The sequence below is a fragment of the Notamacropus eugenii genome, chromosome 4, assembly GCF_028372415.1.
Source record: "Notamacropus eugenii isolate mMacEug1 chromosome 4, mMacEug1.pri_v2, whole genome shotgun sequence".
Taxonomy (NCBI): Eukaryota; Metazoa; Chordata; class Mammalia; order Diprotodontia; family Macropodidae; genus Notamacropus; species Notamacropus eugenii.
In genome coordinates this window covers 399,362,465-399,378,376 of record NC_092875.1, presented here as the reverse complement: position 1 = coordinate 399,378,376, position 15,912 = coordinate 399,362,465, and positions in this window count along the sequence as shown.

Below are 15,912 nucleotides of genomic sequence, written 5' to 3'. Positions count from 1 at the left end.
AGAAAATTATTTACTTATGACATGATGATATGTTTGGAATATCTTAGGGAATTAGCAAAGATGCTAATTGAGACAATAAGGTCAACAAAGTTACAGGCTATGAAATAAACTCACAAAATCAACCACATTTTCGATGATGATGATGATGATGATGATGATGAAGATGAGGATGAGGATAACGATAATAATCTCCAAGAGGCAACAAGAAAGAAAAATTCCATTAGAAAATGACTACAAAATATATAAAATATTTGGGGATCAATCTACTAAAGTATACAAAATAATTGTGCTCCTTAACAAAATAAATCACACTTAAATAGCTGGAGAAATATTCAATGCTCATGGCTGGACCAAGCCATTATAATAAAAGTGACAATACTACAAGTTAGTTTTAATATATATGAATAAAACTATCCAAGACATACTTTACAGCAATCAATAAAATAATAACAAAATTCATTTGGAGAAACAAAATATCTTAGTGCTTAGATATCAAGTGCTATTATTACCTTCATTTTACAGATAAAAAACTGAGGCAAATAGATGTTAAGTGACTTGTCCAGTGCCACACAGCTGGTATCTGAGGTTAGATTTGAAATTAGGTCTTTCTGACAACAGGGCTGGTATTCATTCCACTGTACCATTCATTCTTTGCACCCCAATAGATAAATAGTCAAAGGATATGAAAAGGCCTCAAAAGAAGACTTGTAAACTATTGACAGCCATTTGAAAAAAATGTTCCAAATGACTAATAATATGAGAAATGATCAAAATAGCCCCGAGGATTCACTTCATACCTTGAACATTGGCAAAGATGACAAAAGAAAAGAATAGTTAATTTTGAACAGTTTGTAGGTTACATGGGCAGACTAGAGTTATGAATAAGTACAATTATTTTGGAAAGTAATTTGTCATTATACAAATAAAGTGACTAAATGTCAGTAGCCTTTGACTCAGAGATTGTACTATTTGGCTTATTATTGTGCCTCAAGAAATGATACTTATGATAAATACAAAGGAGCATGGAAAGACTGAAATGAACTAATAAAGACTGAAAAGGAAGCAGAACGAAGAAGATGAGTTATATAATAACTACAAAAATGTACATTGAAAGAATAGCATGAAAATGGTCAAAAGTGAATGTTGTAAAACTCTAAACAGGCATGACTCGAAATTAAAGATAAAAGAAAACACCCTCCACTCCATTTCTTTGCAGAGGTGGGAAGTCTATGGGTGTGGAACACTGCACATATTTTCATAATTTTTTATATATTAATTACTTTGGTTGATTTTTTTTTCTCTTCTTCTTTTTCAAACCACTGCAGTATCTCTGTCAAGAAGACTCCAAATGAGGTTACTGATTGACCAGTGGGAAGCCCTGGCTCAAGCCCCACTTGCTCATTGTTTTGGTTTTGATGGCTCAGAGCAACTGTAAGTAGCAATGATTTCTGTTCTGGTTAGAAATACCAAGTCGTGCCTGTCCTGATTGATTCTTTTGTGAAGGCAAAATAAGCCATCTTTTACCTGGAATCTTACCTAGCCTTTAACCACTAAATGGGTGTTGCCTCAGATAACCTCAGACCTGGGAAAGACCTTAGCTTAAAAAGGCCAAGGTCTCCCACTGCATCCTGGGCCATTTCCAGTTATCTTGACCTATGTCTCACCACTGAACTTTAATGACTGCAGGAGAGAGTGGGGCTGATAACTTTGCGCATTTCTGCTTCACTTAAATCCGATTTACTGGCTGATGTCAGTTGTTCTCTTTGGGAATGAAGGATAAACAACAATCCATAACATGGATTTAACTATTTGCTATTTATTTGTATTTATTATCTATCTATCTATCTATCTATCTATCTATCTATCTATCTATCTATCTATCTATCTGTCTGTCTGTCTGTCTGTCTGTCTGTCTGTCTTTCTGTCTGTCTGTCTGTCTATCTATCTGTCTATCATCTATCTATCTATCTATCTATCTATCTATCTATCTATCTATCTATCTATCTATCTATCCATCCATCCATCCATCTATCCATCCATCTACTTGAATGATTCTTAAGCTTTTTAGATATTTATTTTTTACTTTTGTAAAATGATTTGATAAGAGGAATATAATTTAATATGCTTATATAAATAATATTACAATTATATATATCTTTAAAAGCTTTCAAAATGTTATAACTTTGAAATAAACACCTAATCTGATTTCATTATGGAGTCAGCTTTAGCATATGTTAATACATGTAACAAATTATTACCTTTATTATCATCTGCTCTGTTAGAATATAAACTTCTCGTAAGTATGGATTATTTCATCCTTTATATTTGTATCCCCAGCCCCTAGCTTGGTGCTGGGTACACAGGAGGTACTTCATAAATGCTTGTTGATAGATGTGTTTGCAAGGAACCAAGGTTTTATCTTTAGCCTGTATTCTCATTGTATTACTGAAAGTATGTAGATTGGATACCCGAGATGACTATTTTGCCCCACTTTGATCCACACAATGACACCCCTATGATACATGTAAGGAGAAAGCTCTCACTACATGTGAAAGCTCTGTTTTTAGGAATATAACTTTTGATCACTTATTTTGCTATAGAAACGTGGGAGGAGGGTTGTTGCTAGTTTTTCTAAACATCTTGGACAATTTTTTCCTGTCTCCTGCCATGGATCTCAGGAGTAATGTCACGTTTTCTAAATGGGGCTTCTTGTTCCCTTAGGTTTATATTGTTGAATGGCCACTAGAACCTTCAGTGTTCAATTCTAGAAGGCTCATTGTTTAGGTTTATTTATACTTTTGCTGACCTAGAATAAGTGTAAAGAGGAATTGTTTTCTACCAGCAGTTTTGTTTACGTGTTGATTTTGTAAGCTAACAATTTTTGGTGAGTAACTTTGGAGGCAAGATTTTTTTTTCCACTCAGATTGATTTTTTGTGGTGGTGATTCCTTAGGCCACCTTTTTTGTCTCATTTTTTACTTAACCCTTTTCTTTGACTGGGTGTTGCCTCAGGCAAACACTCTGAGTATTGGGAAACATTTTTTTGACCAAAGCAAAAAAGTTTCTGGCAATTTTCTTCCTACGTTCAGTTTCTGTTTCAGAAGAAGATTTTGCCTTTCCATTCCAGAAAATACTTTGTGTTTGTATTTTAAAAAAAATCTTTTTTCTTTAGATGATTGTTCTACCTCCCTTTAAGCCATACAATGATATCTCTATGCTATGTGTGGGGGAACAGCTACATTCATCTGTAAAATGAAGGAATTAAATCTGATGATTTCTAAGGTCCGCTCTAGGAACAACTAGGTGGTACAGTAGATAGAGTGCCAAGCCTGGAGTTAGGAAGACTCAGCTTCCTGAGTTCAAATCTGCTCTCAGATACTTAATAGCTGTGTGAATCTGGGCAAATTACTTGACCCTGTTTGCCTCAGTTTCCTCATCTGTAAAATGAACTGGAAAAGGAAATGGCAAACCACTTCCAGTATCTTTGCCAAGAAAACCCCAAATGGGAGTCACAAAGAGTTGGACGCAGCTGAAAAATGATTTAACAACAATCCACAAAAGATCTTTTCCAGGTCTAAATGTATGATTCTATGATCAGGAAAGGTTTCTAGGAAAATAAGAAACAGCAAACAGGAAAGAGATCTGGGATGGGTGAGCAGATCTGTAATCTTTAGGGGTGACTGAACACTTTCTAGTGTGACCACCAGTGTAATTCAGCTTAAATCTCTTGCGTACTGTACTCTAAGCAACTCTAGGGCTCAGCAAAGTCAGTTGGTTGCCAGAAGAACATTAAAAAAATACAAGTCATTTGATATAATGGCAGCAGGATTACTAATGTGCATCTATTAGGACCCTCATCTTAGCTGATGCTGGTTTATCAGAAAAATCATTACTTGAAGCGGGTTGAATGTACCAAACGTGTTTCCAGCTGGTCAGCAATTCTTTTCTCTTAACTTTTAATCTGTGCTAGTCAGTTACAACAGATTATAGGACAAATGATATCCTGAGAGCTGTAGGTCTCTGTGGATTGAAGTAGGCAGGTTCATTATTTATATTAGGAAGGCTTTCTCCCACTATACAGGGTGTATGTGTGTGTGTATGTGCGTGTGTGTGCGTGTGTGTGTATGTATGTGTGTCTATCCCCATATGTTTGCACATATACAGGCAAGAAGGTAAATAGTTCCCTGATTTTTAAAAATTGTAGGCAATAAAATGAATGTACAAACCATAATTATGGACCTTGCTTAGGAAGATAGAAAGGATGCTCTCGGGTTTTTGATAGTGAATTCTTTCCTCTCTTTTACCTTCCTCTTTGAGAGCTCTCAGACTCTGCATCCTGAGGCTTCAACAGTTTTAAGGTGGAAGTGCCTTCTTTAATGGGCCTATGACTCAGAGGGACCCAGGCTAGGTTGCTTTTTCTGTGTATAGAACTATAATCCTTCTCAATTATCAGAGACATAAATTACTATTATTTCCTTACCAGATCGAACATCTCCCTTAAATATGTGAAAGAAAAATTGTTGGTTGTCGAGTGAATTCTCCTCTTGGAAAAAAACTGCCTCTTCTTAATCTACAAGTTCAATGAAAGTTCAAAAGTTGATCGGTGCAAACTATATTGTAATAATTCATCGAGCTCGCTTCTCTGTACACATTATGAAACTCCATCTCAAGACATTATTTTTTTGTTGTATCCTCGCCCATGTAAAACTAATCAAACAGCACATTTCCTGGGCAGATAGTGGATACCTATTGATCACATTCAGAGCACAGATGGTATTAGAGAACATGGCTGACATATAGGCCTCAGTGTCAATCACAGGAACAAATTGATTTTGACTGTCCCAGCAGCAATTCTCCTAGCCCAGCAGAATTCCATAAGTTGCTCCTGCACAGAGAATTTTGATCAGACAGCATTTCTGAAGGAATGTCATAGCCCAAAGTTATTGCAGGGCTAAACTTGATTACAGGGAAAATGGTTATTTTAATGTACTTCATACTTACCTTTAACGCAAGTGAGTCAATATCTCTCTCCAATCTTGAAAAGGACTGGCTCGAGTGAAAAATGGAGCTAGAATTTATATGTCTACTAATTAGGGTAAAGGAAAATCCTTATTTGCATTTTTCTATGAGTATATGAAGCACCATTAATGCATTTCTCCAACTGGGATTTATTTTCTTATTCATTTTTTTAATTAATAATTTTCATTAACAAAATTAAAGAGCTTATGCTTAGGCCATCAATCTTTCCCTTACAACTAAGGCATTGGCATAGAGAACAGGGAGGGAAAAGATAGCAGCCTAGCCCAAGTATTATTTCAAGCACTGAAATCATAAGCAAACATTCACAATGAACAATGAAGCAAGAGCTAGGTCAAGGCTTGACAATATTCAATACCTTTAACTAAAGCAAGTTAACACTGCATGCTCTGTGGTGGTCAGGCCACGTTCGATAATTCAATAGAAAATTAGTTTGACTGGAGCAGGGAAGTGTTTAAAAATGTAAGTAGTAAGGAATGGCAGCTGAGAAGCAAGTTGGTCCTGGCCTCTTCCCATTTCTCTCTTGCAAGCAGACACATTTTTATACATGCCCTTTTCTGTTCTCTGTCCTAGCACTTTTCCTGCTTTTTGGAAATAATGAACCTTGTTTTTAGGGTGATGACTCATGGGACCAACACAGAAGTGCAGAACCATAAAATATCCTATCTGGAAGGAGTTCAGAGGTCATCCAGTCCATCCCATTCATTTTATAGAGGAGGAAACTGAGGGAGGCCTAGAGAGATGAAATGATTTGCTCACTCACAGGGCAGGCAGGACAGCCTAGCTATAGAAGCAGGGCATCCTGAGGGCAAAATGGGAGGCATCATTATACTAGGCAAGTCACCACCACCATCACCATCACCTTGACCACTGTCTCCTCTCAGACTCTGATGGAAACAATGAGGACCCTGAATCCAAGAGCCTGGGGAATAGCAGTATTCCTCAAATCTCCTAATCTGTTTTCAGCCCATCTGCCATAGCCATCACCGAGGGGATATCATTAGGGAGAAGGGTTCCCCCTTCCTTATCACTACTAGCAGCAACTTCCTGGCAACTGTCAATAGGCGCAGAATTCTGGGAGTTGAAGCCCTCACAGCCATCAGAGAGAGCAACTTTTGGGGAGAAGGGAACATGCCCCTAACTGCCAACTGACTCTTGTAAGAGGGCAAGCCAAGCTAGCAAGGTGACCTAAGAAGGCAGCATGTGCTAAGCAAATTGAACCAATGCCACCATCTCCCCTTAGACCCTGATGGACACAGCCCAGGAGATAGTCCAAGAACTTGATAATAGCAACACTGAGCACAGTACGCTCCGCCATCATACTGGGCAGCTTGGTGACTGCTCCTGCAGGGGCTACAGCCACACCTACCAAAACCCAGAAAGGAAAGTTCCTGTCACCAGTGTTCTTGGTGCTGTCAAATGGTTCCACATCAGAAACTGATATGATTTTACCAATCAGTGGAAATGACATTAAAGAAGAGTCCTTACCATCTGCTCCGCTGTTGCACCTTAAGGACCATGGAAAAATTCCATCCAGTGTGTCCCTGAAACCTAAATGTGTGGTTTCCCCACAAAAGAATGTGAGCTCCTCAAAGACAAGGGATATCTGTCTTTTTCCACTTGTATCCCCAGAGCTTAGCACAGTGCTTTGTACACAGTAAGAGCTTATTAAGTACTTGATGCATTCAAGTTCCCAAGCAAGTGAGAAGAGAGGTAGTGGCAGACCTAGAGTCCAGGTTTCTTGACATTCAGTCCAGAGTTATTTCCATTATCAACAACCATGTCAATACTTGCTAGGGTTCCAGAGCAGGAATTTTAACCTGAGGTCTACCTCCTCCTAGGAAGTCTGCAGAGAGATTTCAGAGGATTTGTGAACTGGGAAGGGAAAAAAGAACATATTTCAATATAATCGATTCCCTTAGAAATTGTATTTGTTTGATTTTATGCGTTTAAAAATTTGATTCTGAAAAAAGGTCCCTAGGCATGTTTCACCAGACAGTCAGAGGGGTCCAGGACACACACACACACACACACACACACACACACACACACATTATACACTGTCATCTAGAAGTAGATGCTTCTCAAGAGAATGAATGAGATTTTAATCACAAGCTCGACAGACCCTGTTCAGAGGTGACTGCCTATAATTGTTGTTTAGTTGTGTCCAGCTCTTCATGACCCCATTTGGGGTTTCTTGGCAAAGATGCTAGAGTGGTTTTCCATTTTCTTCTCCAGTTCATTTTACAGTCAAGGAAACTGAGGCAAAGAAGGGTGAAGTGACTTTCCCAGGGTCAAACAGCTAGTAAGTGTCTATAGCTGGATTTGAACTCAGATATTCCTAACTCCAAGCGTTGTACTCTATCCACTATGCTACTTAGCTTCCCTTATGTTACATGGTATAATTACAAGGGCACAGAGCTTTACTTTTTTAAAATGACCTTCCCAAGCAGTCTGTGACAGAACTGGAAATATCCACTACTGGATTTCTTCTTAAGAATTAAAGCGTCGGCTATAAAAGGTCCTTGTTATCTTACCTGAGAGAGGTAATTTAAAACTCACATGTGAAGAATTACTTAGTGGAGAGAGACTGGGGTCCTGGAGAGACACGGGATAGGGTTTTGTTGGCAGGAGGAGGTAGAAGAAGATGTGGCAGTGAATTTACAGTGGGGAGTCCTAAATGGTAGGTTCTGGGTAGGAAAAAAGAGGGAAAAACATTTATTTAGCAACTACTTTGTGCTAGACACTGTGCTAAGTACTTCACAAATATGATCTCATTTGATCCTCATAACAACCCGTGGAGGTAGGTGATATTATCACATCATCATTTTACAGTTGAGGAAACTGAGGCAGGGAGCAGTTAACATGATTTGCTCAGGGTCACATAGCTAGGAAGGGCAGATTTGAAATCAAATCTTCCTGATTCCAGGCTTAGCAATCTATCTACTGTGTCACCTCGCTTCTTAGTTGAAGCGTAAGGGTCTTGTGTAAGATAAGGTGGCTTGGTAATAAATGCATAGGTGGAGCCATCAAAGACAATTTTATATGCATTCTTCCAGGGATAAATATTGGATTTACTCTGCTTTTCAGAATCCCAGAATTTCAGAGTCAGATGTAATCCAATCCTCTTCTTGTTGGGGGTCCAGGTCAGGGGGCTGATGAGATCAACAGCAGCTTATGGCTGGGCATCGTGCGTTGAAACACCAGGATGGTCTCGTGAAAAGAATGCTTGAATTTGGCATCAGAGGTCCCAGTTTTGGATCCCACCCTTGCCACTGACATGACTTTGGACAACTCCAGTCACTTCTCTGGTTTTGGTTTCCTCAACTATCAAATAAGGTGGTGGGACAAGCTCGTAGTATATCTACCCCAAGCTAGAACGAACCTCCAAGACCATCTAGTCTAACCTAAGCCTTTTACAGATGAGGAAACTGAGATCCAAGGAAGTGAGGTGATTTGCCCAAGGACACGCAGTTAAAAGGGCAAAGTGTCTTATATGAGAGATAGGAGGGAGTGCAGTGCAAGAACCACAACCAGATTCAGCCTCTACTTACTATGTTGGAGGGACCCCAGGCCCCTCCTCTAACCTAATCTAAAGGCCTATGAAATTTTCCTGTAAAGGATACCTTCCTTCCTTAACACACGTATGTTGTCTCTGTCTTCCAAATGGAGGGACACACTTACCTACTCACATTCCCTCTGGGGCCTTGTGTTAAAGGGGTGGGAGTTCTCCAGTAGGGAATGGGGTTGACTGTGCCTTAATGGAAACCCTCAGAACCCCAGTACTTTTCTGGGGTGGAGGACAGAGAGGGAGCTCCAGGGCCAATCTCTCTAGACTGACCTCTTTCCCCAAATGGAGCTATCGGGAGTATGTGTCCAGCATCCCCGATCCCCTAAGGAGAGTCCCTTTAGAAGTCAAGTGTACGAGCTATTAAGGTACAACAGCCCCTGCACAAGACAACACTCGTTAAGTATGGCATAGTTGGTCTTCCTTTTGGGGGTATGAATTGGACAAGATGGTCACTGAGGTCACATCTGACTCTGAAATTCTGTAATTCTGGGAAGCTTTTTGCTTTTTTGGGCTTTGGTCATGAAATAATAAGAATGGTAGGCCCGAGCGTAGTTACAAGGCCCTTGATGGTCATTTTGTCCAAAGAGGATCCATTTGAGCTTCCCTGAAATGAAACTTTGATATTTTGTATCCACAGGAATAGTTTAAGTCTTTACAGCTTAACAGGGCCCCGTAAAGTATATGGATGCAGCAGGGAATGTCCTAACATTCAAGTCCCATATAAAACCTATGTGACCAGAAATAGATATCTATTTGTTATTCATACATGCATCTAAAGGCCTTGCAATAAGTGAGAGAAAAACATGATACAGTATAAGCTCCTGCCTACTCTTTAAAAAAGCCATTTTGTAGGCAGATGAGTGCTTTGGAAGAACATTCATCATACATTCAGTTCAAAGCAACAAAGATTTGTTATTATTATTATTTTTGTTGAGACATGTTTCAGTTGTGTCCAACTCTTTGTGATTCTCTTGGTGAGGACACTGGACTGATTGGCATTTCCTTATTCTACTAATTTCCCAGATGAGAAAACTGAGTCAAACAGTGTCAAGTGACTTGCCAAGAGTCACACAGTTACTAAGTGTCTGAGGCCAGGGAAAAGGAGTCTTCCTGACTCCAAGGCCCAGCATCCTATCCACTGTGCCACCTACCTGTCCCCAACATTTATTTAGCACCTATGATAACCAAGATGAGAGGTAGTCTGGGGTATTGGTTAGAGGGCAAGTGTTAGTATAAGAAGCCCTAGGTTCAAGTTCTTCCTACCGTCGTCCATGCCTCAGACACTCTCCAAGATCATAATTTACATAATTTATCTATATTGATGGAGAGAGTTCCCAGGCTGGAATTTCCCTACACTGATGGAATCATACACGGTTGAATAAAATCTGCAAGGCCCTGTAATAGGTACTGGAATTACAAAGATAAAAACAACAGCTCTGGCCTTCAAGGAGCTTATTTGGGGGCAAGGCAGAGATACAAAAAGGTACATAGATAAAATAATGTAAAGAAGTTCCAGGAGAGGTTTGGGGTATCCGGAAAAGGTCCATGTAGGAGAAGGTAGATAAAAAGAATATCTAAAACAGGAAGGGCTTTTTTGTTTGTTTTTGCTTAATATGCTCCAGCTCCACTAGAGGGAAAGGAGAAAGAAATCAACAATTTTCGAGGTACCTATTAAGATACAAGGCACTGTGCTTAGCCGTCTATAAATATTATTTCGTTTCATCCTTACAGCAACCCTGGGAGATAAGTCATATTTTTGTCATGCTCATTGTAGAGTTGAGAAACTGAGGGAGGTTAAGTGACTTACCTAGGGTCACACATATTTGCACTCCAGTCTTCTGGACTCCAGGCCCAGAGAGCACTACCTAGGGCGCCAGCTAGCTGAGGATTCAGTTATAGCAAGAGGAAGTCCCTGGCTTTTAAAAATCATAGGATCCTAAGTTTAAAGTTAGAAGACGTGTTAGCATATCTAAACTCACTCCACCTGCCATTTTATAAGGAAATGTGGCCTCCATTTGCTTCCCACAGTGACACACAGTTTAGCGAATGTCTGGGTGGGCTCCAAACTCACATCTTCCTGACTATCTGGTGCTGTCCACTATACAGAACTTGCCATCCACAGCCCTTCACAGTATGTCCATTATCTACCTCTCTAACTTTATCACTGTTCACATGTAGGACCCCCCCCCCCCCCCAAATTGGTAGACCAACTGACATTTTCTTTCTTGTTCTGTTCCCTGTGCCGTGGTGCCTCCTCACAGACTCCCCCCCTTAACTCCAGACTGCAGTGGTACCCCTTCCCATTCCTTGGTTTAGCACCTATCAGCTCTCCCCACCCATTGGACACTTAACATAGACTACGCTGCATTGTTACATGCTCTCCACCAATGTTGGACCTCAGCACCTGACTGTGGCCTGGAGACACCCTCCGTTCTCAAAGGCTGGTGAAACATCAGCTCGGGCAGATAGTACCAAGTTGGAAAAGCTTGAAAGATGGTGCTGGCAATGGCCTCTGTGTCTGTCCTCTGGGGATCAGTTTAGTAACATTTGAAGAGATTATCAACAGAGGGCTAGCCACCACCAGGTAATGAATTTTTTGCCCACAGAACCTATTAAGGCTTCTCCTGAGGGACAAAGGGCAGTGATCTGTCTCCAGGGAGGTAGCATACACATAAATGAAACAAAGGGTCTTTTAAAGTATTGAATGAAAGTATTGAAACAAAAGCAGAGTGACACTTACTGTTAAATGAATGAATGAATGTGTCTTACCTTTGCCTTCTGGCCACCCAGCTTCCTTCTTTCTTTCTTTTTTCAATTTAATTAAAATTTTTTTTTGTTACATTTTAAGTTCCAAATGGTCTCTATCCCTTTCTCCCCATACCACACTAAAGAAGGCCACCATTTGGTGTAGATTTATAAATATGTGCAACCATACTATGCATACCTCTATTTATCAGTCCTTCCTTTGGAGGTAGCATCTTCCTTCATTTGAGTATTATAGCGCTCAGAACAAAGTCAAGTGCAGGTCATGTCATCACTTCTCTGATGTCATGGTCTTCTTTGAAAATGAAGGACGAACACTGACTACGACTAGGTCCAGCTGCCTGAGTATAACCCAGCTCATCCTCTCCTATTTCTCTCTCCCCTTCCTTTGAGACTTTGGGTTTTACTGACTAGATGTCCCTTCTTTCCTCCCTCCCTCCCTCCCTCTCTCCTTTCCTCCCTCCCTCCCTTCCTTCCTTCCTTCCTTCCTTCCTTCCTTCCTTCCTTCCTTCCTTCCTTCCTTCCTTCCTTCCTTCCCTCTCATTCCCAAAACCTTAGGTCCCACCCCCAAGCTCTACTTAATGGCTGGCTTACAGTGTTACTAGTAACAGTGTCTGTTGATTTAGTTACTTTTCTTTTGTTCTTTAAAAGGGCCATTCCTTGACTATTTCTTAAAAAGGTCTATTCACTCAATGGGTGTTACCTCCCTTTAAGTGAGTACCTGAAAAGGGCAGCCTAAAAAGGCCAAGGTCTCCCACTGTGTCCTGGGCCATCACCAGTCACCTTGATGAATATCTGGTCACTGGACCCAGATGGCTCAGGAAGAGAAAGTGAGGTTGGTGACCTTGCACAGCCCTCCCTCACTCAAAACAAAGTCAAGTGCAAGTCACATCACCATTTCTCTGATGTCATGGTCTTCTTCAAAAACGAAGGATGAACACAAAAAATAGTACTTAGAGTAACTTGGTTGTTTCCAAATATTCTTTGCACAATATTGCTGTCACTGTATACAACTTTCTTTTGGTTTTGCTTATTTTACTTTTCATTATTTATGCAAATCTTCCTTTGTTTTTGTAAAATCAACCAGCTCATCATTTCTTACAGCATAGTGGTATTCCATCACAGTCATATACTAGAACTTATTTAGTTATTCCACAGTTGATGGGCATCTCCATCTTGGCTTCTTTCAAGGTAAATCCCACTTTCTAAGAGAAGCATTTTCCATTCTTCCTCAATGCTAGTGCTTTCTGTCTACTGAGAGCTCCCATTAACCTGTGTATATATTTTGTTCATATATAGTTGTTTGAATATTGTCTCCCCATTACACTATGAGGTCCTTGAAAACTGGGACTGTCTCTTGCCTTTCTTTGTATCTCCAACTCTTAGCACATAGTAAGCTCTTAATAAATGCTTATTGACTGATTGATTCGGTAGATTGAAAACTCCTTGAAGGCAGGGCCCAAGTCTTACATCTTTGTATACCCAGTATCTAATACAGGACACTGCATACAGTGGGTGCTCAAAAAATATTGACTATTGATATGGATAATTGTCCATGACTCTTCAACCTTCTCTTCTTAAGGCTAAATAACTCTAATTCCTTGACTCTTTTCTCAAGATAGTGTTTCATATAAATGAAAAGCTCAGTCCAGAAGTTTTTCTTATCTTTTAAACATAGGCAGAGACTTGAAGATTCTTGTGGGATATTAATAAGAAAACAACTGAACTCACAAAGATTCCTTATGGCACAAAAAATACAGTGCAATATTGCATATTGTGGATTTGTTCTGCTTGTTCACTTCTGCTTGAATCATTCACAGCCAATCAGGGTCAAATTCGACATTTAGAGTAACGCCCTAACTCGAATGAACTTCTTTTAACCACACCACCTCTTTCTAAACCCTATTTTGTTTGGATTTTTCCCAGCACACCAAAATGAACTTTCCCATGTTCCCAAAGCATTCTTTCATTTGCATGTCCTATTCAGTTTCCCTTTCACATGCAACATTCTTCTTTGCAATGTTCGAAAAACTCATTAGCTTACATCCTCCTTGCTCAGACAAAGTAAACATGCTGATATTCCAAGTGGATCTCCTCTGCGATGGAGGGAGCCAAATTTTCCAATAAATTTTGGAACATGCACACAAGGAATTGACCATTTAAGTTTACTTCCTTTGGGTCAAATTCCTCTTTCTGGGCTTTCTATAATTTTGTAAACGAGTAATTAAACTGCTATGTACCACATACAAACAATCACTGCTTTTTCAGCTCTGTCTTCATCTCTCTGCTCTATTCATGGTGAATACATTTTCCTAGTCTCTGTATGTCTAGCAGCCATTTGTGAGATGACTCCTACTACTTCCCCTAGCCTTTCTTAGTTTGACAAGCACAAATTAGAGAGAGAGAGAGAGAGAGAGAGAGAGAGAGAGAGAGAGAGAGAGAGAGAGATAGACAGACAGACAGACAGACAGACAGAAACAATACAACTTTAAAATTTTTCAAAGCTAACCTCCAAAAGGTACTTATTTTTAAATTCTCTTGACTTTTTTTTTTTAAAGTTCTCTTCAAAGATCTAGCAAAGATAATTTGCTCCTCCCTAGAAATTACAACTTTATTTTAACTTTTTCAAGGCTCAGGTATACTTGATATTGGGAAATGTTTGCCACATTCTATTCATGCTCACAAGGTCGTGACTAAGATAAATAGATTTTAGGAAAAACATTAAAGTGGGTGTACTGCATGTGGGAGGAATTTCATCTCACCATCTCGTTTTTGAGCAGATAGAATTTGAGAGACACAGAGCAGTTGGTGGTTAACTCCTTTAAAAGGAAAATGTGACAAAGGCTGTAATGCGGTGAACCTCCAATGCGACAATGATGAGACCAGGCTCTGAGTACTGAAAAAATGAAACCCGTTAAAGTGAAAAGTTCAAATGCAGTGGGGATTCATAGGAGTGAAAGATAATTAGGGGTTATTAAAGAGTTGGTTTTGTAAGGTTTTTTTGGGGGGGAGCTAAGACTCCCTATTTAAAACAATTGCATATCTATGTATATTTTGTTGCTAATCCATTGCAGCTTAACACACACACGCACACACACACACACACACCACCCACTTACTTACACTGAATAACAAATCCATTGAAAGCATTCACTCTTCCTCATTGGAATGCTGGATCTATGACATCATATTCAGTTCCTTAGCAACAGACTGTCATGTCATACTTGTGACATTCTGGACGGAGGAGAAAAGCTCACTGATGATGGAGAGAAAACCTTTCTAAAAATTACAGATGGGCTTAAGAACTGGAAAGAAAAATATGAAAAGGCAGGTCAAGGAAGCGGCATTTGTACAAGTGTTTTTGATTAAAGATTTGCTGGCACAGAAGTCCCCTTTAAGTTCTTTTTTATTGAATAATTTTCCTTTGATCCCTGAGTAACTAAAATAAAAACCAGCACTTGACATTAAACTGGGACTCTGAGCCTTGTATAAGATTCCTTTGCATGAATGCTGTCAAGCTCTTTTTGCAAGACAAGTACCTCATACAACCCATAGTGTGTTCATCTCTATTTCTTTACTGCAAGATGAGCCCAGGCTTCTGGCTGTTTTCTTTCTTCCAGGGGTATGGAAGAGAAGCAGTTGAACCAGCCATTCCTACATTTTCTTTTCTTTAACTTGTTCACCACTTTGTACAGAAGATGCCAATTGGTTGACAGCGATGACAGATAATGGAATAGATTTAGACCAAGCCTTCGAAACAACTGCCCAGAAAGGGAGAAAAGCCTGACTGGTGAATCCAAGTGATTGGGAATGCTGGGACTTTAATATTTATAAAATCATAGAATTGCAAGATGGAAGGTACACTGGATATCATCAAATTCAGTGGTGGGAAACTCACATAGAAACAGGGACCCATTAAACAGCAGATAAGGGTCCCTGCAGCCCCAGATTGATGTAGGAAACCACATATTAACATTATCTGTGTTCTGTTGTATTTTTATGTCTTTTGTTAAATATTTTCCCAATTGCATTTTGATCTGGTGTTCAACAGCACTCAGGAGTGTCTCTATCTAATTGGTTGTTGCTGTTCAGTTTTTTGAGAGTCTTCATGATTGTTTGGGGTTTTGTTGGCAAAGATACTAGAGTGGTTTGCCATTTCCTTCTCCAGTTCATTTTACAGATGAGGAAACTGAGTTAGAGCTAAGTGGCTTACCCAGGGGTCACAAGGCTACTTAGTGTCTAAGGCCAGGTATGAATGCAGCAAGAAGAGTCTTCCAGCCTCTCCATCCATTGTACCACATAACTGCTTTCATCCAATACCTCTGGTCCATACTTTAAAATATGAAGGATATCCTTCACTTAAAGATGAGTAAACTTGACACACAGGGTAAGTGACCTGCCTAAAGTCTCACAAGCAGGTAACAAATGGCAGAGTTGCGATTAGGACGCAGGTCTTCTGATTCCAAATCCTTTTGTACTTTCCATGGTTATTTTTGTTTTTAAGGGATAGTGCTAAAACAGTTTCACTTTTGAATATCATTT